Below are 24,887 nucleotides of genomic sequence, written 5' to 3'. Positions count from 1 at the left end.
GGAACAGTGGCCTGTGTGACCTTCTAGGAGGGGTCCCTTGCAGTGTTGTCAAGCTGCTCCCAGGGTCAGCTGTTGGGAGCCTCGGGCCTCTAACTCTTGTTCTCGTTGTGTCAGCCTCGCTTTGTGCCTCATTCCAGCTAAATAACTCTCCCTCTACACATTACTCATGAGTAGGCAGAGAAGAGTGGCTTTAGGGGCATGCATTTCTTTCGTAAATGAAAGAAAACAAGAGAAAAAAATAGAAATATCTAGCCTAAATTCTATGTGTTCACTAAATATGCTTTTGCAAAGAGCAGCTTTATGCTCTTTATTTATCTCCCTCAATGGAGGCGGGTCATGGATTTTCCAGAACACCTCATATTTAGTGCCTGTGTCCCAGCAGGCACCTCCGTGAGCAGCCATGTGGTCACTTGTCTGTCACATTTCTGTCCTCTGCCAACAACCTGCTATAACCTAGCTCTGGGGAAGTGTTTGGGGGCTGCTGGGTTTCCAGGGACTGGTGACTATCATGGCCATTTCTCTGCAATGGCACAGTTGCCTCGGCATGACTGAGCTGAAATGTGTCTCTGGCAGCTGGCTGCCTGGCACTGGGAGGTGTGGTCACCCCATTTGGCTGTCTTCACAGGCTCCATTTTGGTAACATAATATTGGTGCTGTTGAATTTGGCTGTGGCATTTTGTCCAGGTTGTTAATAGCCACATAAGCGACTACCTTCCTTTTTCTCTCTGATTTTTCTGGTCCATTGTTGCGACCAAATGCATTGCCTCTGCACAGTTATTACTGTTATCTCTAGTAATGTTTGTACTGCACTTACAGTTTACAAAATGCTTCCATATACATTATATAAGCTTCTGGAGATTGCGGCACTGTACTCCAGCCTGGGCAACAGGGAGTAAGACCTTGTCTCAAAAACTAAAATAAAAATAGTTGATCTAATATCAGCCATAATCTACTAATTAAGTGATGACAAAGGCTAATGTGGGTTACTTTAATCCTTTAATTAAGTCTATATGACCACTTGGAGTTTTTACTGGTGCTGAAAATTTTGAACCATGAGATGGAACTTGAACCATAAGATATAATTTTTTATTTTTATTTTTTTTTTGAGACAGAGTCTCACTCTGTTGCCCAGGTTGGAGTGCAGTGGTGTGATCTTGGCTCACTGCAACCTCCGCCTCCCAGGTTCAAGTGATTCTCCAGCCTCAGCCTCTCGAATAGCTGGGATTAAAAGTGTATATCACCTCGCCCAGGTAATCTTTGTATGTTTTAGTAGAGATGGGGTTTTGCCATGTTGGCCAGGCTGGTTTCAAATTCCTGACCTCAGGTGATCAGCCCGCCTTGGCCTCCCAGAGTGCTGGGGTTACAGGTGTGAGCCACTGCGCCCAACCGTTGTGCTGGAATATTTTTGTTTGGTGAGTGCAAACTTTAGTTCCTCCAGTAAATATTTTCCTGAATCTGAATAATATATGTAACACTGAAATTTCCCTTTTAAAATTCGTAATTGTTTTAAGACTAAAAAATGAATCAGGAACGTAATGATTATTACTGATTATTCCATGATTATTACAGAAGATAATCTTGCTGTGTAGTGTTGGGGAGGGATGTTAAGAATGATCCTTTTCTATGTAGATCTATTCACTGTCTGCTCTGCTGGCTCTGATGGGTCCTGTACACATAGCATCTCCTTGAATATACAGGGTGTCCCAGAGAGGGAGGGCTTATTATTTCTTGTTTATATTTTTAATTATCTAATTCTGCTAATGATACGAAACTCTAAAACATTGCTTATTTCTGCATTCATATTTACTCCCATTTGTTTCTTCCCCATAAAATGTTTTATTACAAGTGTAATCTGGAAGCCTCTCCAGTGCTGTGAGACACGATCATGCCTCTGGCCGACCATGAAATTGTCTGGCTCTAGCCCCTTCTGGGCCTCTTGCTGGTAATGAAGCCCTTCTAAAGTGCCCCCTATTATTCAGAGGGCTCCCCAGCTGCCTTGATAGCGTATGGGGAGGGCAAGTCCTTTTGCTCCCGCAGCCATTCTTCTGCTCACAAGGGGCTGGCTCTGGGGACACGGATGTCTCTGTCACCAGTGACCACTAATCCCCCTCCTCATTGGCCTCCGGGGCTGCTCCCCTTTACTTTCTTGGTTGAGGTTGTAGGGGCTGAGGTTACCCTGAGAAACACCTGTTCTTGGAGACCACAGACCCAAGTGCCAACTTGGAGATGCAGAGGAGCCACTGGCTGGGCTCTGCAGGTGGGGCCAGCTAATCCCCAGCTGCTGGCACCTCCAGGCATCCACAGAGCTTGAAATCCCAGCCACATTTCCTCCTTGGCCTTAGAGGGAGAGGAAATCCTTTGATTGCCTAATGCAAGATCCCCTTATTTCCTGCCCTGGGATTATGGTGGCAGCAGCCATGCCCTTCATGGGAAACTGTTCTCCCTCCATCAGGGTTTGGTCTGGTCTCAGCTCTGGCAACAGTCATGATGGTGCACGGCGTATTCTCCAAACTCTGGCTTGTTCAACCTTAAACATAGCATCCTATGTGAGGTGCCAAGCCAGGTCAGTTCTTTAGCCCCACCTGTCTGGTCTCCTCATTCAGTTTCTCCTTTCTGGGCTCCTGCAGCCTCCTTGGGGTACAGACCCTTTTGTCACTGGAGATCTTCAGTTCTCCTTCTCAGTCCTGGGGGAAAATTCACCAGTCCTGGCTGGTGGGGGTGGGGAAGGCCAGGATAGCCATATTCCTCTTGCAGATTTTTGCATTCCCTAAGGGCAAAGCCCTGTGGTGATGGCAAACCAGGTAGGCGGCTGTGTTTCTGTTGTCCCCTCAGGTCATGTCTGTCCCCTGTCTCAGGCATTGAGCTCAGAGGCTTGACAGCTTGAACTGGGGTTAGAGGAGGCAGTGGAGAAAGCAAGAGTGCAAAAAAGAAAGCAGAAGCAAAGAGGAAAAATAAAACATCAATTACTATCTAAGAAACACAGTCCTGTACCATGGGAAAGAAACTCAAGTCCAGACGAGCTTCTGCTAATAGCTCCAGTCCTGTTTCTCACAGCCCGTGGACTAACCTCAATCTGCCCTAGGGTCTCCCAGAGAGTTCCAAGTGGAATGGAGCCCCAGTGGCCCACAGCAACAGACCCTCTCATTACTGTAGGCTTTGTCTGCTCTTGTCACTCCCTGTCACTTATCCTTCACCGTGCTTTCTGGGATCACCTCCCAAATACACGCCTGCACCCAAGTTCTTGTCTCTCAATCTGCTTTTTGGGGAAGCCAAATTAAAACACAACCCCTTGCTTCTAAGGCCCTTGTAAAATGTATTAGTTTCCTATTGCTGCTGTCACAAATTACCAAAAACTCAGTGGCTTTAAACATGCCAATGTGTAATATGACAGTTCTGGAGGTGAGAAGTCTGAAATGGGTCTCACTGGGCAAAAATCGAGTGTCATCAGGGCTGCATTCCTTCTGGAGACTCTAGGGGGAGAATGCTTTCTCTTGCCTTTTCCTCTTCTAGAGGCCATCTGCATTCCTTGGCTAGGAACCCCTTTCCCTATCTCCAGAACCTGCAGGGCAGGATCTTCAAATATTTCTGATTTGGATCCCTTAGCCTCCCACCTCCCCCTTTCCCTTATAAGTACCATATGTTACATTGGGCCCATCTGGGCAATCCAGGATAATCCCCCATCTCAAGATCCTTAACTTAATCACGTCGACAAAGTCCCCTTTGCCGTACAAGGTAGCTCATTCACAGGTTCTGGGGATTAGGACACGGGTGTCTTTGGGGGCTATTATTCTGCCTGTCATATCCTTCATATCTCACAGGGCTGTTGAAAGGATGGATGGGAGAGGATGTGTGTGTGGGCACATAGTGGGAGCATCATAATATGAGTTTTTTCCCTACTTGAAGGTATGATCCTGAGGAAGAGCTTGATTCCTGATGGAGGTCCGCCTTAGAAAACACAGTCAGGTGGACCAGAAGTGGCCCTGATCCTATTCCAGCCATCCTGTGGCAGGCACTGTCAGTACTCCCTCACTCTGCCACATACTTCAGCTGCTTCTTCCCAGAGGTTCCCTGCAGTTTCTGTGGGTAGTTCCTGGTTACGCTGTTGGTTTCATACTGCTGGCACAGGCGTCTGTCTGCCTGAGGTCTTTCTCTGACTGCAGTGGTGGCCTCAGCTTTCAGTGGCACAGACGGGAATGTTGTAGGGCTGATGACCCCAGGAGTAATTCTTTTTTTTTTTTTTTTTGAAACCGAGTCTCACTCTTTGATCAGGCTGGAGTGTAGTGGTGTGATCTCAGCTCACTGCAACCTCCGCCTCCTGGGTTCATGTGATTCTCCTGCCTCAGCCTCCCAAGTAACTGGGATTACAGGCATGTGCCACCACGCCTAGCTAATTTTTGTATTTTTAGTAGAGACGGGGTTTCACCGTGTTGGCCAGGATGGGCTTGATCTCTTGACCTCATGATCCGCGCGCCTTGGCCTCCCAGAGTGCTGGGATCACAGGTGTGAGCCTCACTGCGCCTGGCCAATCCCAGGAGTAATTCTTAACCAGGAAGGTTTGGGTATTGATGGGTGTTATCAGTGGCCTGTGGCTGCTGCAACAAATTATCACAAACTGTGTGGCTTAAAAATTTATTTTCTCAGTTCTCAAGGCCAAAAGTCTGAAATCAAGGTGTTGGTAGGGTCATATGATTCCAGGAAGGCTCTAAGGAGAATCCTTCCATGCCTCTTCCAGCTCCTGGTGGCTCCTGGCATTCCTTGTCTTGTGATTGCATCACTGTACTCTTTACCTCTAACTTGACATGGCCTTTTCCTTTTCCTTTTTTATGTCTGTCTCTCTCCACCCCCTCCTTTTTTTTTTTTTTTGAGACAAATTCTCACTCTGTTGCCCAGGCAGGAGTGGAGTGCAGTGGCACGATCTTGGCTCACTGCAGCCTCTGCCTCCTAGGTTCAAAAGATTCTCCTGCCTCAGCCACCTGAGTAGCTGGGATTACAGGTATGCGCCACCACGCCAGCTAATTTCTGTATTTTTAGTAGAGACAGACACAGGGATTTCTCCATGTTGGTCAGGCTGGTCTCAAACTCCTGACCTCTAGTAATCTACTACCCTTGGATTGGCCTTCCAAAGTGTTGGGATGACAGGTGTGAGCCACTGCGCATGGCCCTGTATATATCTCTTATAAGAACACTTGTCATTGGATTTAGGGCCCAGCTGGGTAATCCAGGTTGATCTCATCTCAAGATCTTCTAAGTTTGTTGACAAAGACCCTTTTTCCTAATAAGGGCCCATCCACAAGTTCTAGGGGTTAGGACATAGACATGTCTCTTTGGGAGCCACCATTCAACCCTGTATGGTGAGTAAACACTTGGATTTTTTGCCCCTTGGGAGCACTTCTCAGGTGTGCTCCACACAGTTTCCCATAGAGTTCCAAGTGAGATTGAGCCCCACCCGCCCACAGCAACAGATCCTCTCATAACTGCAGGCTTTGTCGACTTTCTTCACTCCCCATCACTTCTCCTTCACTGCTTCCTGGGATCACTTTCCAAACAGACTAATGCCCCCAGTCCTTGTCTCCAGATCTGCTTTTGGGGGAACCCAAATTAAAAAATACTCCCTTGCTTCTAAGGCCCTTGAAAATAGCAGAAAGTCACATGTCAGCTGGTTCCCAGATGTGACTTTGCCTGGGGCCACCTGCATTATTGCATTCCTGGCTGATCTTTCTCTCAGGTACTCTGGCCAGTCTCTTGGTCTCCCTGGCCTGTCTCTTTCTCCATCACATTGCTCTTGTGATTCTACAGCTTCATCTCTATCTCCTGGAGACCCCAGGCGACATGCAGGCTCAGCAGAGGGGAAGTAATTGCAAAGGCACCTGCTGCCTTAGATAGTGGAGAAAGTATCACAGTCAGCATGTGGCTTAATTGAATTAAAGGAAAAAAGTCCTGCTTCTATCTCCTCAGTAACTCATTGCCCTTGACGGGATGCAGATAGAGCTCATCCCAGATGCATGAGTCAAGGACAAGGGGATTGCTGGGCTGCAGGCCTGGCTTTAGGAAGCTCCTGCCCTAGAGAGGGTAGGAGCAGAGTGTGTGGACCACTGTCCAGAGCTCGAAGACCTGTGTGGACCATGGGCCAAGGAGTGAAGAAAGGAGGGTGATTAGGGTCAAGGAGACAAGGGCTTTAGCTTTGGGATGGAGAGCGTGACCCAACAACTTGGGGAAGGTCAAACAGAAAATCCTGTGCTCAGGGCTAGCAGGCAGAGAGAGCTGAGAAAGAGGGTCAGAGGTGATGGGGAGGTGCTCTCACTTCCTTCAGGTGCTCCAATCCCTCTGACCATCTGATTGTTCAAAGACCAGGACAGTGATTGGATCACAGGGACCTGTGGGCAGGCCCACTGTGGGCTGTGCAGTTGCATACGCACGTGTAGACTCTCCTTCCTGGGGAGGTGCTCTCAGGCCAGCATCCCCTTCCTGCTGCTGCATTGCTACTGGAGCTTTAAGGGAGGTAGAGCCCATAACAGTGGTGAGTTGAAGCTCTGTGCTCCCACCTTGGGTCTTTTGAGTTCTTTACTGTGTGGAGCAGGCATGGGCCCAGCTCATCACAGAAGAATGTGGTGTTTCCTGCTTGGTGACGCCTCTATGATGAAGACTGCCTGAGGAATCCTGCAGAGAGCTAGGAATCGGGCATTGTGGGGTGTCCAAATGTAATAGCATCAAGATTTTACTTCTGTTCTTAACATAAGGGTAACCCTGATGCTCTTCCCTATCAGAAGCCTGGGAGGAGCTAGGGGAACTGTAGGGATTGGTCCAGAGTGGGTGAGGGGAAATAGGTGTGTTGGGGACAGAAGGGGCTTCAGGACTAGTGAGGTCCCAGGAGACTGTCAAGCACCAGGCGTGTCTTTTATTTGGGAAATAAACTCACCAAAGACTGATCTTGTGGTTACTTGAGGTTACTTATGGTCCCTGTGTCACAGAATAAGGAAAAATAACTGGAGTTTTGGTCCAATAGGAGAGAACTTTTTCCCCTCCTATTTGTGCTTCAAGTATATAGACTCTCAATCATGTGAGTGCTTTGCACCTGTACCTTCTAGGTTGTCTTCCATTTGCCTCTGCAAGAAGCCCCTTTGTCTGTCATACCCAGAAGGCTTGTGTTTCACTGAGAGGCTTTCTGTATATGGCTGGAGAGGTGAAGAAGGAGTCAGATTCAATACAATCTTGACCATCAGGTTAAGGAAGTTAGGAGCAATGGGCTTTGTTCAGGAGCCCCCTAGGATTCATGGAAGGTTAGTAAGCTGAGGGAGCAACAGTACGTAGAAGAGTCACATGTGCAAATATAGTAAGACTTGGTTTGGGGCAGGGACCTAGCATTTCTGCAGCTGAATGTTTGATCTAAACGCCTTTATGTGTGCTAGTCTCTCTGCCTGGGATGCTTGTCCCAGCTCAAATACCTCTTCACAGAGAGGTCTTCCTAGAGCCCTTCCCATCTAAATTAAGTTTCCTCTGTTACACTGTCTCATAGCTTCCTCTAGATTTTTTTTTTCTTTCCTTTTTTTTTTTCTTTTTTTGAGATGTCCTCTTGCTCTGTCGCCCCAGGCTGGAATGTAGTGACGCGATCTTGGCTCACTGCAACCTCCACCTCCAGAGTTCAAGCGATTCTCCTGCCTCAGCCTCCCGAGTAGCTGAGATTATAGGCACATGTCATCACACCCGGCTAATTTTTGTAGTTTTAGTAGTGATGGGGTTTCACCGTGTTGTCCAGGCTGGTCTCAAATTCCTGACCTCAAGTGATCTGCCCGCCTTGACCGCACAAAGTGCTGGGATTACAGCATTTACTACAATTTGGGAAGTTTTAATTTGTCTTAATCAGACCTTAAATTCTTTCAGGGCAGGATCCATGTTTTATTCATTTCTGTACTGGACTGAGTTAATCAGGCAAGAAAGGCTATTTGAGACTATTGCGGTAGGGGAGGGAGATTGAATTTACCTCCCCTGAAACAAAAGCCGGGAGGGTTTTTAAGCTCTCGAGTGAGCTAGTGGGAAAGTCCTGGAGGACGTTTGTGTTTGCTAATATTGGTGCTTACCAGAGTTAGGCACCTTCCCTCCTACAGAGACTGAGAGATTGTGGTGCTATCTTTCTTGATGATTGCATTTCAAAGGGATAACTGCCAGATCCCTGAGAAAGACATTCCTAGGTTGTAAAAATTGGCAAGGAACTGGGAGAGTTCCCAGTTCCTTGGGAGGAGTTCCTGGGAGAGGGGGCAGTGTTTTTATAAACAAAAAACAAAACAAAACAAAAAACTATGTAGACTGCAAATCTTTTAAAGTAAATGTTTTAAAGAAAATGGCGCCTGTAATCTCAGCCGTTTGGGAGGTGGAGGCAGGCGGATCACCTGAGGTCAGGAGTTTGAGATCAACTTGGCCAACACGGTGAAACCCAAGCTTTACTAAAAAATACAAAACTTAGCCGGGCATGGTGGTGTGCACCTGCAATCCCAGCTACTTGGGAGGCTGAGGTGGGAGAATCACTTGAACCCAGGAGGCAGAGGACAGAGGTTGCAGTGAGTGAGCTGAGATTGCAACACTGCACTCCAGCCTAGGCAACAGAGACTGTGTCTCAAAAAAAAAAAAAAAAAAAAGTAAATGCCCTAAGAAAATGGATGCCAGGGCCTCAAAGTCAGAAAGAAACCTGTTTAAAGTTCAGTGAAACTGAGGGGAAGTTAAGGCCATCTTGGTCAATGACCTCCCCTCCCATGCTACATTCCTCCCCTGCAGGACCTGGCAAAGATTCAGCAAATAACATTTGTGTTTAATATAAATTTATCTTAAACATTTGTGTCTTTGTTTGGTTGATACTCATTTTCCTCTCTAGACTGTGAGCTCCATGAGGTCATGGATTATGCTGTCTTGTTCATTAGTGTAATCACAGCAGTGTCTGCTGCCTTCTAACAGGTATTCAATAAATGCTTATGGAAAGAATGAATAAATGAATGGATAGATGAAGACATGGAAGCATCAAGGATGACTTCTGGCTTCTCAGGATGGGTGAAAGAGGGTAATTAACAGGCCAGCGATGCCTGATGTGTGGGGCTGAGCGCAGAGCAGTCATCACTTGATCCTGGGCTGTTAGTGGGGCATGGAGGCTCCCTGCTGCATTTTCAAGGAGTAGGGGGCTCTCAGGTTTTGGTTTTGTGATAGAGATGATTAAAGGAGGCTGCTGGAGCCTGGGGAGATGGCTCGTGCAGATTATACACCTCTTACCTGCCCTCTGTTTGATTTCTAACAAGCCATAACCATCCTGGGGGAAATGACAATGTTTGTTCTTTTGAGTTTATTTAGAAGATGGAGCTGAAACGAGGTGAGGACCCTCTTCCGGGCTACCCCACGGGCAGATGGATGCTGGTGTATGTAATTACTTTCAGGGTCAAAGCAGCGCAATCAACTCTTTTGTCAGCAGCATTCATTGAATAGTTTCATCGAGCGCCTGAGGGTGATTTGTTCCAGCACTAGAGTAATTGTCCAATCAACCATAGGCTCCCTCAGGGGAAGGTGGTTTGAAGGAAGCATCCTGAAAGTTTGTGATTAAGACTGGACAGCTTCCTTAATTAACTCAACAAACATTCATTGAGTACCTACTGTGTGTTGGGCCCTGTGCCAGGCCTTGCAGAAGGTGGGGGAGGGTTCTGGCTCTAAAGAACTTACGGATTGTTAAAGAGGATAATCTCATGTCTTCCCAGATGCCTCAGTGAGGATCTCAGAGAGGAAAGGCTTGTTCCTGAAGGTGGAGGCTATGGATGGAGCAGGGCCTGGGAAGATGATGGGTAGGAGTGAGGGTAGGTATTGGGAGTTGGTATTGATGGACATTCAAAAGTCAGTTCAGGCTGGATGTGGTGGCTCACACTTGTAGTCCCAGCACTTCGGGAGACCAAGATGGGTGATTTGCTCGAGCTTACGAGTTCAAGATCAGCCTGGGCAACATGGTGAAACCCATCTCTAGCAAAAATACAAAAAAAATTAGCTGGGCATGGTGGTGCATGTCTGTAGTCTCAGCTACTTCGGAGGCTGAGGTGGGAGGATCACTTGAGCCTGGGAGGCAGAGGTTGCAGTGAGCCGAGATCACACCACTGCACTCCAACTTGGGTGTCAGAGTAAGACCGGTCTCAAAAAAAAAAAAAAAAAAAAGTCAATTCTCCATGGAAAACTAAAAAACTGACCCACCTAATTGTTTCAGAAAAGGACCTCTTGGGATTAGATTCAGCAGGGGAAATGGTAACAAAAGGAGTTATGGAGAAAAGGGGGCATCAGATCACAGGGGCTTGTAGGTTCAAGCAAGGAATTAGAGGTTTTTGCCTAAGGACTATAGGAAGCCCATGGAAGATTTTAAGTTGGGGAGTAACAGGATCAGAGCAGTGCGTGCCCAGCACAAAGTAAGCTTTCATTAAGTGCTGTTGTTGCTATTAGTATTTGCAATCCTTCTGGACTGTGGCATGGAGAAAAGATCCATGGTGGATCTGGGACAACGGGGAGGAGGCTCCTGCAATGGAAGCCAGAGATTGTTTGCCTCAGTGTTTACAGGGATGGAGAAAGTGACTGATTCCAGGAGAGATTATGAAGGTCAAATTGGCAGGACTTGATAAATGGCTGGAGATGGTAGGGAGCAGGGGAGAGAAAAGGAAAAAGCAAGGATGAGATCCAGGTTTCTGGCTTGGGAGAATGAGTGGGTAGTGGATCTGTCTCTGGGGTTGGAGCAGGCGTATGTGTGGGGCTGATGGGGAGATCACTTTTTCATATTGAATTAAAGAGCTAGTGGGGTGTCCAGTGTGCTGTTGGGTATATAAGGCTGGAAATCTGAACCCATCACATACTTAACTTAATTTGTGTTCTCCCAAATGCTAAGACAAGAATCCAAGTGAAAGGTATTTATTTGGGAAGCAGAGGTTGTAGGGGAGGAAAAGTTGTGTTTTTTTTTTTTTTTTTTTTTTTCCGTGTAGCCTTCTGGCTGGGGTCCTGCAAATTAGACTGACAAAAGACAGATTAACAGGAAAAAAAAACAAGTTTATTAACGCATGCAGTGTACATATACATGAGAGAACTCAGTGATGAGTAAATCAAAGCGATGGTTAGAGCTTGGGGTCATATACCATCTTAACAAAGAACAATAATTTGGTAGAGAAGTGACAAGACAAAAGAAAATGACTTTGAACTTCTTGGGGCAGCAAATTGTGGGAAGGTAAATATGTGGGAAAATTAGTGGTAGGAAAGGGCTGGTTAGCAAGGTTTTTTTGTGTAGATTGCTTTGTTGTCTCATTTCTGGTGATGAGGTTATCCCTTTCCCGATATGAGTTGGGGAAACACCTTCAGACAAGAAGAATTTAAGTTCTGCTTTCAGGCAGATAAGGAAGGGCAGAGAGCTTGCCCTGTGTCTCCTTATTCTCAATTGCCTTCAGCTCAAAATAATCCTTATGCCAGAGTGGCATGTTTTGGGATAGTATACTCTGAACCCCTTCAAGGTCACACAGGTTGGGAAGTGAAACAAGGAAGACAAGATGCCAGCAAAGTGTGTCATGGAGTCATCAATCATGATGGTTTAATCCTGTGAGGGAACTTGAGGAAATGGTGCAAGACTTATGCCTCAGACTGATCCTACATAAGAGGTGAAGGAGCTGGGGTATTTATATGCCAGCTCCCTTAGTCATTGGTTGAAGGTGGCTCCTGAGAGTGTTCTTTACCTGGCGTATCTGACCTATCATGCACTGGCAGGGCAGCTTCCTGTGATTCCTGGAACAAGAGCCCTCAGGCATAGAGATATAGATGCTGACAAGTGGAATTCCCTTGAGCACAATAAAACATCTCAGGAGTGTGGGCAGGACATTGTGAGTGTTGGCTACAAAGTTTAATAATGGAATTTATATAATACGTAAATTTCTATTCCAAGCTATTTCAACTCGAGTCCTCTACTTAATTTTATGTAAAATTGGCAGTGTTAACTGCAACCTTCAAATAAAACCTAGTTGCAATTGGAGCAAATTATGTTCACAGAGCAGGGGGTAGGATGCAACTGTAACCAACCTATGAGCTAACATTTCTACATTTCACCTTCTTCAGATTCATTTGTTAGAGGCAAACACTTATTGAGCATCTAGTGTGTTCCAGGCTTCATGCTAGGTACTTTACACATATGATCTTATTTAATTTTATAATAATGAACCCTATGAGATAGGTTTGGTTAGACCCATTTTGTAGATGAAGAGGGTCTCAGTGATTTGCTCTTGTTGAAACAGTTTGTAATGAGCAGAGCCAAGTTCAGCCCATTTTCATTTCTCTATCTTTTGCTGCCTCTTGGCAGGTAGAAATTACAAGAGCAATCTGTGCCCAAGCATTTAGCATACATTTGCATTCAATATTTATTGAAGTTCCCAGGTCCATCCAGTACTTACTGTCAGGGCTTAATAAGTTCTAAATAATAATGATTTTTCCCTGGATGAATATAGATGCTTCTGTCAGCTGAGGCTGATTTCCACCTAATTTGCAGGGAATTTGTGCTGCACAATGATGAGCTAAATATTTATGCAAGGAGGATGTATGTACAAATCACATTTCCATAAGAAACACAAGGCAAATGAGAGTTCCCACAAAAAAGTTTATTGATGGGAAAAAATGCTTTAGAGAATGAAACATTAGCCAGGATTAACCAGCATTATCCAAGAGTTAGCCATATTTAGGCAATTTAGCTTTTATTCCAGAGAAGTATCTTTATAAAGAGTCACCAAAGATGATTGGAGGTGGAGTTGTTTTTGCTCCTTGGCATTTGGGGGGAAATGTGGGAATATGGACTTGCTGTTTCTTTGAATGACCAAGCCATCTTGCTGAATGACCATGGCAAGTTGCTGCCTCCCTCTGAGTCTGTTTCTCAAGTTGTTATTTACTGCATAGAATTGGATGTTCTTTAAGGCCCTCCTCTCTCCATCTTGTAATTATGTGTGCCACAACTCATTGTGTCTCTCAGTCTTTTGATCTACATTGAAGAGCAGGCACTTAACTTCAGACTATCAGCCTTCCTACTGAAGAATGAAGCCAACATTTAGGCTTCCTACTGTATGCCAGGCACCTTCCAGGCACTTTATGTAAATCAACTCATTACTCCTTACAGCAGATGTATAGCATAGGTTTTATTTCTAGTTTATAGTTAACTGCATACACTTAATTTAAGATCTCCATGGCAGGGCGTGGTGGCTCATGCCTGTAATCCCAACACTTTAGGGAGCCAAGGTGGGCAGATCATGAGGTCAGGAGCTGGAGACCAGCCTGGCCAACATGATAAAACCCCATCTCTACTAAAAACACAAAAATTAGCCAGGTATGGTGGCGGGCGCCTGTAACTCCAGCTACTCAGGAGGCTGAGGTAGGAGAATCGCTTGAAACTGGAAGTCAGAGGTTGCAGTGAGCTGAGATTGTGCCACTGTACTCCAGCCTGGGTGACAGAGCAAAATTCCATCTCAGAAAAAAAAAATCTTCATGGAGCAGGGCTGTTGTATGAATTCCATGAGCAACCCTCCAGCTCTTTGGCCTGGATTTGATGGACTGGCCATTCTAGGCTTCTAAGGGCTTTCTCAGATGGCTATGCTTACTGCCTTCCTGGAAAAGGAAGAAGTTCTGGGTGTGGCCTTGGCTTTTTCCCCACCCTGGCTCCACTGAGTCTTAGTCTGATCCTATCCAAGCCCTGGCCCTGCCTGGCTTCTGCCTGTGCATATGACGCATGGCTAGAGATGCAGGTGTAAGTTCCGGCCATACCCAGCCTCTGCTTGGAATTCAGCTTTGCTGCCACCAAGACTCACAGCCAGACTTTTAGGCTCACTGAGGTTGTGCCATGGCTTTGAAGAGCTATAGAAAATTGTAAAAAACTTAGAGGTATAAGGCTGGGTATGGTGGCTCACACCTGTAATCCCAGCAGTTTGGGATGCCAAGGCGAGAGGATCACTTGAGCCCAGGAGTTCAAGACCAGCCTGGGTAACAGGGAGACCCTGGTCTCTACAAAAAAATTTAAAAAATTAGCCAGGTGAGGTGGTGCATGCCTGTAGTCTCAGCTACTCAGGAGGCTGAGGTGGGAGGATCACTTGAGCCCAGGAGTTTGAGGCTGCAGTGGGCTATGATTTTGACACTGTACTCCATCCTGGGTGATAGAACTTGCCTCTAGTAAATAAATGAATATATAAATTTAGAGGTGTGGTTTCACAGGAGACTCCAGAAACAAAAAACTTCAACTCCCCTCCCCCATCTTTCTATCTCAAATAACAGCTTTATTGAGATATAATTCACATAAAATGAAATTCACCTTGTAAGAGAATGCAATTCAGTGGTTTTTAGAATAGTCAGAGTTGCACAACCATCACTGCTGTCTAATTTGAGAACATTTTCATCACCCCCCAGGAAATCCCGTATCCATTAGCAGTCACTCCTCATACATCCCTGGAAACCACTAATTTACTTTCTAACTCTGTGAATGCGCCTTTTCTGAACTTTTACAGAAATGAAATCATATAATATGTGGCCTTTTGTGACTGGCTTCTTCCACCTAGCATAATGTTTTCAAGGTTCGTCCATATTGTAACATGCATTAGTATTTCATTCATTTTATTCACTTATTCATGGATGAATAATAGTCCATTGTGTGGGTATGCCACATTTTATTCATCAGTTGAGTTGATGTTGATGGACGTTTGGGTTGTGCCCACTTTTTGGCTATTTGGAATACTACTGCTGTGAGTATGTTTTTGTGGAGCCATGCATTTTCAGTTCTCTTAGGTACAGACCTAGGAGGAGAATTGCTGGGTCATATGTTAACCCTATATTTAACACTTGGAGGAATTACCAGACTGTTTTCCAAAGTGGCTGCACCGTTTTCCAATCCCACCTCCAAAAACTCTTATGGCTTATGCTGGCCAAAATGGGTTTGCAGATGCTGACAATTTATTGGAGCTTCAAGCCCAATTTGGTCCAAAGTCTCAGAGGAACACTCAATTTGAATTACAGGATTGGATTTAACATTGCTCAAAAAGGCCTTCTATTGGGAGGCCGAGGCGGGCGGATCACAAGATGAGGAGATTGAGACCATCCTGGCTAACATGGTGAAACCCCGTCTGTACTAAAAATACAAAAAACTAGCCAGGCATGGTGGTGGGTACCTGTAGTCCCAGCTGCTCGGGAGGCTGAGGCAGGAGAATGGTGTGAACCTGGGAGGTGGAGCTTGCAGTGAGGCGAGATCGTACAGCTGCACTCTAAGCTTGGGCGACAGAGAGAGACTCCGTCTCAAAAAAAAAAAAAAAAAAAAAGGCAAGCCTTCTAATGTCTATGGTCCTGAACCCTAAATATCCTGTAGTAAAATTCAAAATATAGTACAGTCTTGGATTTGAGTTGTTGAGTAAGCTGTGGTCTAGCACAGGAAGAACAGTTTATAATAGTGCTTATCTTGCTTTGAGTTCCCTTAGAAGGAGTTCCTGAAATAGGGATTGAGTACAAGTAACTTGAGTACAAGTAATATCCTTGCACTTGAGTACAAGTAATATCCTTGGCATGTCATCCCAAGAAACACTGGTCCAGGAGTAGGGGAAGTGAGACAGGGAAGGGAAGGAAACCAGCAAAGGACATGTTATCCTACAGGTTACCACTGTGGGTGACTAGAGCTCAATTCATTTGGACAACTGGGATCCGGTATAGAACCTGCCTTAGAGTTATCCCAATTTATAGACAAGGAAGCTGGGGCATCTATCCATCAATTCCTGGTCTATCTATGGGTCAAAGGCTGCATCTGGGAGTGTCTACTTCCTGGCACTTCTGATTTTTCCTGCACACTGGCCATGCACCTGTAGCCACAGGTGGAGAGCTGGAATGTTTGCCCTAAGTGACCTTTAGTGTGTGGAGGTAGGTGCTGAGGGACTGCAGGCAGGGAACTAGCAGCATCACTCAAGGGCCAATCCACAGTGGTGCTTAAGTGTGGCCCACCAGTGGCCATCTTCACCAGCATTAAAAAGGTCTGATCAGCCGGGCGTGGTGGCTCATGCGTATAATCCCAGCACTTTAGGGGGCCAAGGCCGGTGGATCACCTGAGGTTGGGAGTTCGAGACCAGCCTGACCAACATGGAGAAACCCCGTCTCTACTAAAAATACAAAATTAGCTGAGCGTGGTGGCGCATGCCTGTAATGCCAGCTACTTGGGAGGCTGAGGCAGGAGAGAATCTCTTGAACCAGAGAGTCAGAGGTTGTGGTAAGCTGAGATCACACCATTGCACTCCAGCCTGGGCAAAAGAGTGAAACTGAGTCTCAAAAAAAAAAAAAAAAGAAAAAGTCTGATCAAATATCATGTAAGGCCAAGCAGTGGCTCATGCCTGTCATCCCAGCACTTTGGGAGGCTGAGACAGGAGGATTGTTTGAGGCCAGGAATTTGAGACCAGCTGGGGCAACATAGGGAGATCCCTGTCTCTACAAAAATAAAAATATTAGCTGGGCATGATACACACCAGTAGTCCCAGCTACTTGGGAGGCTGAGGTGGGAGGATTCCTTGAGCTCAGGAGGTCGAGGCTGCAGTAAGCCATGATCGGTCCCACGGCACTCCAGCCTGGGTGACAGAGTGAGATCCATTCTCTGAAAAACATGTTAAGGTTGTCTCTGTTGACTTAAAGGAATCAAAAGTAGGATGAATAAAATCTTTTTCTAAACCCCTCCCTGCAGTAGAAAGCACAAAGCTTCTGGAACATGGGGAATAACTGATTTTATACACACACACACACACACACACACACACACACACATATACACACATATATATATACACACACACATATATATACACACATATATACACACACACACACATATATATACACACACATATATATATACATATACACACATGCACATATGTATATATATATTAATTGAAGTTAGAGGTGGTTCTTTAAGAAACAAAAATGGGGCAATTGAAAGGCACTTGCTGAAGTAATCGGAGTTGAGAGGCAGGAATAGAAATGGAAATTAAAATCTGCCTTGAGACAACTTCGAGGGACAAACAAGGGCCAGGAATTGTGCCAGTTCCCCACGGATCAAAACCGCCGGGCTCTGCACAGCCCTGAGCGCATGTCTATCTTTAGGTCGTGGAAGAAAGGCTGGTGGAGCAGCAGTTTTCAAACCCCACTGGAGAGCAGAGCCAGCTGGGGCATGGGAGGAAGAGAGCGGTCGGGGGTCTCACCCCGGAATCCCCAAGGGTGGGGCCTGGGAAGCTGCATTTTAAGCACCCTGAGTCAAGTGACTATGAATCAGATTTGGCGACCTCTGGGAGGAGATGGTAATACTGCAGATAAATATCTGGATGTTTTTGGAAAAAGAAGGAAAATATGCCCCTTACCGGGTTCCCTTCTTGGCCTTCCTGGGTGTCTTACTTAGGTGTCGCTGGCACATGCTTTATGGCCAGTCCAGGCTCTTTTGTCCCTCCCCAGGCTAAGATATCCAGCAGGAATGTCTGTTGGGCCTGAGATTTCATCTTTGGAAGTGATGAGCGTCTCAGAGTTGCGTGGTCCGCTGTGGAAGGCGTCATCTCAAAGAAGCAAATAAGCAAACCTTCACATAGACAGTCTAGGAACGTAAGAGGGATGCAAGCAAAGTTGCTGTAACGGGTCTCTCTAAACCCATGAAAGGACATTTAATCTTTGTCTCACTCCCGTTGGACTTTCTTTCTTTTTTTTTTTGAGATGGAGTCTCGCTCTGTCACCTAGGCTGGAGTACATGATCTCGGCTCACTGCAACCTCTACCTCCTGAGTTCAAGCGATTCTCCTGCCTCAGCCTCCTGAGTAGCTGGGACTAGAGACGTGCATTACCACATCTGGCTAATTTCTGTATTTTAGTAGAGATGGGATTTCACCACGTTGGCCAGGCTGGTCTTGAACTCCTGACCTCAGGTGATGCACACGCCTCGGCCTCCCAAAGTACTGGGATTACAGGCATGAGTCACTGTGCCTGGCCAAACTTTTCTTAGTGTTATATGTCACGGGTGAGGCTGGCTGGGGCTGGCATCACAGGCGGTAAAATAATTTACCAAGACAGTCATAGGTAAAGAAAGGCAGATTTGCTAGAGAAAGTACAAAGATACGTTGCGAGGGTGCAATGGGCAGTACTGCAGAGAAGGGGGTGTCTGCCAAGAGGCAGGGGCTGGAGGGAAGTTTTAAGGGGTACTACCAGACGGGCTATGTGCAGATAAGGTGTGCAGATAAAGTGATGCTTCTGGGGCTACGTGCGGAATGAGGATTTGGGAACAGGATGTTGTGGCAGTGGATTGTCTGTGAGTAGCTGTCTCTCGGAATGATCGTTCCCCTGAAACCTGCAGCCCCTTCTGCATTGCTGCTTACTTATCTTATTAGGATCCCACATTATGGATTAAATTGTGTCCTCCCCAAATAGATGCTGAAATCCTAATTCCCCATCCCTAATAATGTGACCTGATTTGGAGATAAGGTCCTTCCAGTTAAAATGAGGTCTTGAGGGTGGGCTCCAATCCAAGATGACTGGTGCTCTTATAAACGGGAAATTTGGAGCAGACACACAGCCCGGGGGAGGCCAAGAGAATAGGAAAATGTCCATTTCCAAGCCAACGAAGGAGGCCTGGGCCAGCTCCTTCCCTGCTGGCCCTGAGAAGGAACCAATCCTGCCTGACACCTTGATTTTGGACTTCTAACTTCCAGAACTGTGAAATGGTGAATTTCTGTAGTTTAAGCCACCCAGTCCATGGTACTCTGTTACAGCAACCCTGGCAAAGTAAAGACAGTGAGTTTCCTTACCATGGAGGCCTACTTCTCAAATTTCCCTCCATCTATTTTTTTCTCTCCATCTTCACAGCCTTTACTATATTCGAAACCACCACCACCTCCCCAGCTCCTGTCCTAGCTCTGCCTTTGCCTTTCTGCTTTTACTCTGTCCCTCCTGTCATTTTTCTCTGCCCAGCCACCAGCACCATGTTTTATAAACACACACCTCGTCGTGTCCCTCCCATACTTGAAACATTTATGTGGCTCCCTGCTGTTTTGAGGACAAAGACGCGAATCCTCAGTTACCAGGCCCCGTGTGGCTGAGCCTTACACATCCCTCAGCTTTCTTCCTAAGTTCTCTCATGCTATTCTTTCAGTTTCAAATGATCCTCTCTTCCATCTCCAGAATCTCTGCCTAGAGCCCTTCTCCTCACCCTCTGTGTTAGGTGGTTCTTGGGTTGCTATAAATAAATACCGGAGGCTGGGTAATTTATATAAAAAAAAGAGGTTTAATTGGCTCACAGTTTTGCAGGCTGTAGATGGTGCTGGCATCTGCTCAGCTTCTAGAGAGGCCTCAGAGAACTTTTACTCACAGCAGAGGGTGAAGCGGGAGCAGGCACATTACATGGCAAAAGTAGGAGCAAGAGATTGCGTGTATGTGGCAGGGTTGTGGGGGGGGTACCACACACTTATAAATGACCAGATCTCATGACAACTCACTATGGAGAGGACAGCACCAAGCCGCCATGACCCAGACACCTCCACCAGGCCCCACCTCCAACACTGGGGTTTACATTTCAGCATGCAATTTGGGTAGGACATCCAAACGATATCACCCTCCCCTTCTCCTAGGTGACTCCGCTTCTAGGAAGCCTCAATTAAAGCAGTTCCTGCGGGGTGATCAGGCTGGATTTTTTTTTTCTGTCCTAAGCTAACACCCTGTGCTACTCCATGGTCACAGCTACACATTGGGAATGAATAATTTGTGTCATGACTGATTTAATGTCTTTCTAGAATGCAGACTCTACCAGGGCAGGGATTTTTGTTCTGTTTGTTCAATTCTGTATCCCCAAGACCTGGAATGGTGGCTGGCCTAGAGTAGGTGCTTAGTAAATATTTCTTGCATAAACAAATGAATAATGTGTTCTGACAAAAAAGTAAATAAAATAACCCCCCTCAAAGCCCCTGTTTGAAATGCTTGGTCCCCGGTGCCATAAAGAAATAACACTTGAACTTCAATTTAATTTTCTCAGCAAGGCAATTTTTACTTTCTGCAGAAAGGGTACACTCGCCAGCAGTTTTGCCATGAGAGTACACTGAAGAAAGGAGACAGGGTTATTTATAACCTGATGTGTCCATGCTCCTGCTGTGCCTGGTTTCCGTTGGCTAGAATGGGACCTCACATTCTGTATGTTTCTCGATTAGCTAGCGACTTGGAACTTTCTAAAAGAGGCAAAGGCAGAAGAGAACAAAGAAAGGAGGAAGTAACCTGTGGAATGCTGAGAAAGGTAAAAACACCTCCAAATAAGGAAGAGGAAGAGGCTATGACCTAATGCTTGCTTGGACTAGTAATAAGCATGACAGGGCAACTATTTAGGCTAAATTGTGGGAGCTAAGAACACAAAGTACGTTGATTTCTTTATTATGGCTAGCAGATACCTAATAATGTGCACATAGGTCTTTGAGTAAATTTTGCTTCTAAGAGAAGTTATTATTTATTTTAATTAGACAGGGAGGAAAGTCTCTTTGAAGAGGAACCTATACTTTAACTTTTCACACCCTCAAAAAACAAAGGATTAAGAAGAGCATGGACCTGGTCTGCCTTGTTCATTTCTATTTCTCCAGCCCTGAGAGCAGTGCCTGCTAAAATAGATTGTCATTGAGTGTTAATAGAGGGAGAAGAGGGAAGGGAGGGGAGGGGAGTGGGGAGACCAGCTGGATGGGATAGAATCTCCTCAGACTGAACTTCCCAGGGTGCAGTCCCTCCCTCTCAGGGAGCTCCACTGGGGAGACCCTCGCACCAAGAGACCAGTGAGACACAGTCTGGCTTAACCGTGAAACTTGAAAGAACAGTATCCTGGGTAGGAAGGAAAAGAAGGGATAGTTGAAAAGTGTGGTGGGAAGAGCTTAGGGGCAATTGAGGGTCTGAAGAGAAGGGTGCTGAGGGGACATTTTTTCAGGTATCCCTAGGTCCTGCTGGCTGGAGGGTGGTGTGAGAGCCTGGCCAGGAGAACAGATAGCTCACCCAAAGCCCACTCCCAGCCTGGGGGCACCATGCACGCAGAGCCCTTGGGTTGTGTGCCCAGTAGACTTTTCTTATAGGATAAAATATTAATATCATATGTATGTATGATGCTCCCAGTTTAAAAAAACAAACCCTTCTTTCCCAAGGCATTTGGCTCTTCCAGTTTCCTGTATTAGAAAATTAGAACATATTCCCAAGGTCCCAGGCTGGCCTCCTTTTTCAGAGACCCCAGGGCTCTCCCGTCCGAGGGACTTGAAGGAGGAATCCCTCCTCTGAACCTCTCTATGGCCCAGCTCCCTGCATTTCGGGGCACTTCAGCACATTGTCAGGCTGTTTGTGTTTGGATTGCAAAGCAGTCAGATCTGTTTTCAAGGAGAGGAAGGAGAAAAAATATTCCACCCCACCCCACCAGAGCCTTCTTGGGAAACATCCACAGGCATGGCTCGGTCTCCAGATTGGAGCTGGAGCTGAGAAACAGCCGGATGACGGATGCTGGCGAGAAACCACCAGTTCTCAGGCCCCGCCTGATGCAGTTCCTCCAGCAAAGATTCTTTGGCATCATGGACTATGTGTCTGCTTCTCTGGACGTCTGCAGTGTCTTCTCACTCCCTCTCCCCTAGTAACAAGGCTTGATTCAGGTATCTTTGAATTAGGAACTCCTCAAGCACAACATCAATAAGATAAAATAAGGAAAGTGTAAATAAGAAAATGGAAAGATTTACTATATTAAAATGTTCACTGTGGTATAACAGAAATGTGATGGGATAATTTATTGAGATGACTTTGTGCTCTGTTGATGCTGCTATGCTAGAATCAGAAAGATTGAGTACAATCTCCTTTGGTTTCTGATGATTTTCTTCCGGTCCACCCTGTATCCAAGGATGTATCCTCTTGCCTACAGTGGGCGTAGAGAACTGCACTCTATATCTGAGGTGAGCCTGCAGTGAAGGAGCAAATGCCCTTTTTTGTCCTTATTCCCAGGCTCCATTAGCCTTTTGCTATAGGCTCACAGTGATCACCCTTCTGTGCCTCATCTGTTTCTTCATCTGTGAAACAGGCACAATAATATTCTCATGGTGCTATTGTGAGGATTAGGTGAGTTAATACAGGTAAAGCACTGAAAACACTATCTGGCACATTGGCACCTAGTAAGTACTCAATAAATGTTGGGTATTATTACTTATTATTTTTCTTTTTTCCTTTTTCTTTCTTTCTTTTTAGAGACAGGGGTCTATGCTATGTTGCCCAGGCTAGACTCAAGCAATCTCCTGCCTCCCAAAGTGCTGGGATTACAGATGTATGTGAGCCACTGTGCCTGGCCATTATTAATTATTATTATCACAAGTGTATAGAGTCAGAGAGGGAGAGAAATATTAAGGATATGTGTCAGTTATCCAGAGAAACAGAATCAGTACATATACTCTGTGTGTGTGTGTGTGTGTATATAGATGAAGAAATTTATTTCAAGGAATTGACACACATGATTGTAAGGCCTGGCAAGTCTGAAATCTGTAGGGCAGGCTGGAAGACTGGAAACTCTTGGGCAGAAGCTGATGTTGCAGAATTTCTTTCTCTAGGAAACCTGAATTTTGCTCTTAAGACCTTTCAATTGATTGTATGAGATCCACTCACCTTATGTAGGACAATCTCCTTTCTTTAAAGCCAACTGATTGTAGATGTTAACCACCTGCACAAAATCTCTCCCCAGCAACCCTTAGATTAGTGTCTGATTGACTAATGGTACTATTGCCTGGCCATGTTGACACACAAAGCTGGCTCTCAGGGTTCTAATCTGGTTAACTTGTCCCTATGCAAACAGACTACACTGCCTCGTGGGCCTGATCCCTCCTGGGAAGCTTCCTTCCCCTTCTCTCACCCCTGCTTCTGCTCCTCCCATTTTTTTCTTCTTCTTTTTCTTTTTCTTTTTTTGAGACGGAGTCTCGCTCTGTTGCCTAGGCTGGAGTGCGGTGGCATGATCTCGGCTCACTGCAACCTCTGCCTCCTGGGTTTAAGCGATTTTTCTGCCTCAGCCTCCTAAGTAACTGTGCCTATAGGTGCATGCCATAACACCCAGGTAATTTTTGTATTTTTAGTAGACATGGGGTGTCACCATGTTGGACAGGCTGCTGGTCTGGAACTCCTGGCCTCGTTGTTTGCCCGTCTTGGTGTCCCAAAGTGCTGGGATTACACGTGTGAGCCACCGCGCCCGGCCTCTTTTTCTTTTTTCTTTTTTTTTTTTAAGACAGAGTCTCACTCTGTCACCCAGGCTGGAGAGCAGTGACATGATCTTGGCCCACTGCAATCTCTGCCTCCCAGGTTCAAGTGATGCTTGTTCCTCAGCCTCTTGAGTAACTGGGAATACAGGGATGCACCATCATACCCAGCTAATCTTTGTATTTTAGTAGAGACAGGGTTTCACCATGTTGGCCAGGCTGGTCTTGAGCTCCCAACCTCAGGTGATCCACCCACCTCGGCCTCCTAAAGTGCTGGGATTTAGGCATGAGTCACTGCGCCTGGCCTCTTCCTCCCTTTTCAACGCTGCCTCTTCTCTTAAGGTCACTTACCTCCCTTGCAGTCCCAACCTCTGATGTGACTCTTCTCTTTCTTCCTTATTTCCTCTGTCTTTTGGGTTCTTGGGGTGACAGGGGAAAAAGTCCAAAGAGGGAGCCTGGACTCACAAAGGCAACTTGCTTCTCCGTCGTTGAGAGTTGACCCTGGCTATTAAAGAAAGAGAAAGATCAGACATTACTCACTGCCAGGGTGACCCACCCAGCTTTCAGAAACTCATGAAGCTGACAGCTTGTCTATCTCCTTCCCAATCTTTAACTATATGAACAGCCCGCCTTTCCTTGTCCCGTGCTCCATCCATTTTTTCTTGGCTTTTTTTTTTTTTTTTGAGACAAGAATTCTGTTCTTGTCACTCAGGCTGGAGTGCAATGGCACAATCTTGGCTCACTGCAACCTCTGCATCCTGGGTTCAAGCAATTCTCCTACCTCAGCTTCCTGAGTAGCTGGGATTACAGGCATGCGTCACCACACCTGGCTAATTTTATATTTTTAGTAGAGACAGGGTTTCACCATGTTGATCAGGCTGGTCTTGAACTCCTGACCTCAGGCAATCCACCCATCTTGGCCTCCCAAAATGCTGGGATTACAGGTGTGAGCCACCACACCCGGCCTTTTCTTGGCTTTGATCACAATAGATGGGGGAGAGACCTTCCTATTCCCATGGCTGGTGATTGTCTATCAGCCAGGAGTTTTGCTTGGAAGATGAGGTGTGGTACACATGCAATTCTCAATCAGTTATAAAGTGTGTCTTCCACCCACACCCCCTTCCTGCCATGGGCTCATGACTCTTCTGCTGCAAATTTCTTATTATGCACAACTTTGTCACCATTTCCCTCTGGTTGTAAAATTTTATTTTAAAACAGTGTTTGTTGTGAAATATTTACAGATGAAATTATATCCTGTCTCGAATTTGCTTCAAAATAATGCAGGAAAGGTAGGTGGGTGGGGTATCATTAAAACTAGATCTGCCATAAATCAATCTTAATCAAAATAACATTACTATTATAATTGTTGAAGCTGGATGATGAGTATATGGGGATCATTATACTATTCTGTGTACTATTGAATATGTTAAAAAATTTCCATAGTGAAAAATTTACAGAGAAGAAAATACTATGAAGTCCATAAGTAATGTTTCCAATAGAGTTCTTCAAAAATATACTCAAGATGTTTGATGAAATATAGGATTTAATGTATTCTTAACTCTTCAAGACCTGAGACAACAGGATGTTGTTAGGATTGGCAAGCTCTGTACAGGCCAAATAGTAAATGTTTTTAGCTTTATGGGCC

The sequence above is a fragment of the Trachypithecus francoisi genome, unplaced genomic scaffold (genome assembly GCF_009764315.1).
Source record: "Trachypithecus francoisi isolate TF-2019V2 unplaced genomic scaffold, Tfra_2.0 Lachesis_group21, whole genome shotgun sequence".
In the NCBI taxonomy this organism is placed as follows: Eukaryota; Metazoa; Chordata; class Mammalia; order Primates; family Cercopithecidae; genus Trachypithecus; species Trachypithecus francoisi.
This window is presented reverse-complemented; position numbering follows the sequence as displayed.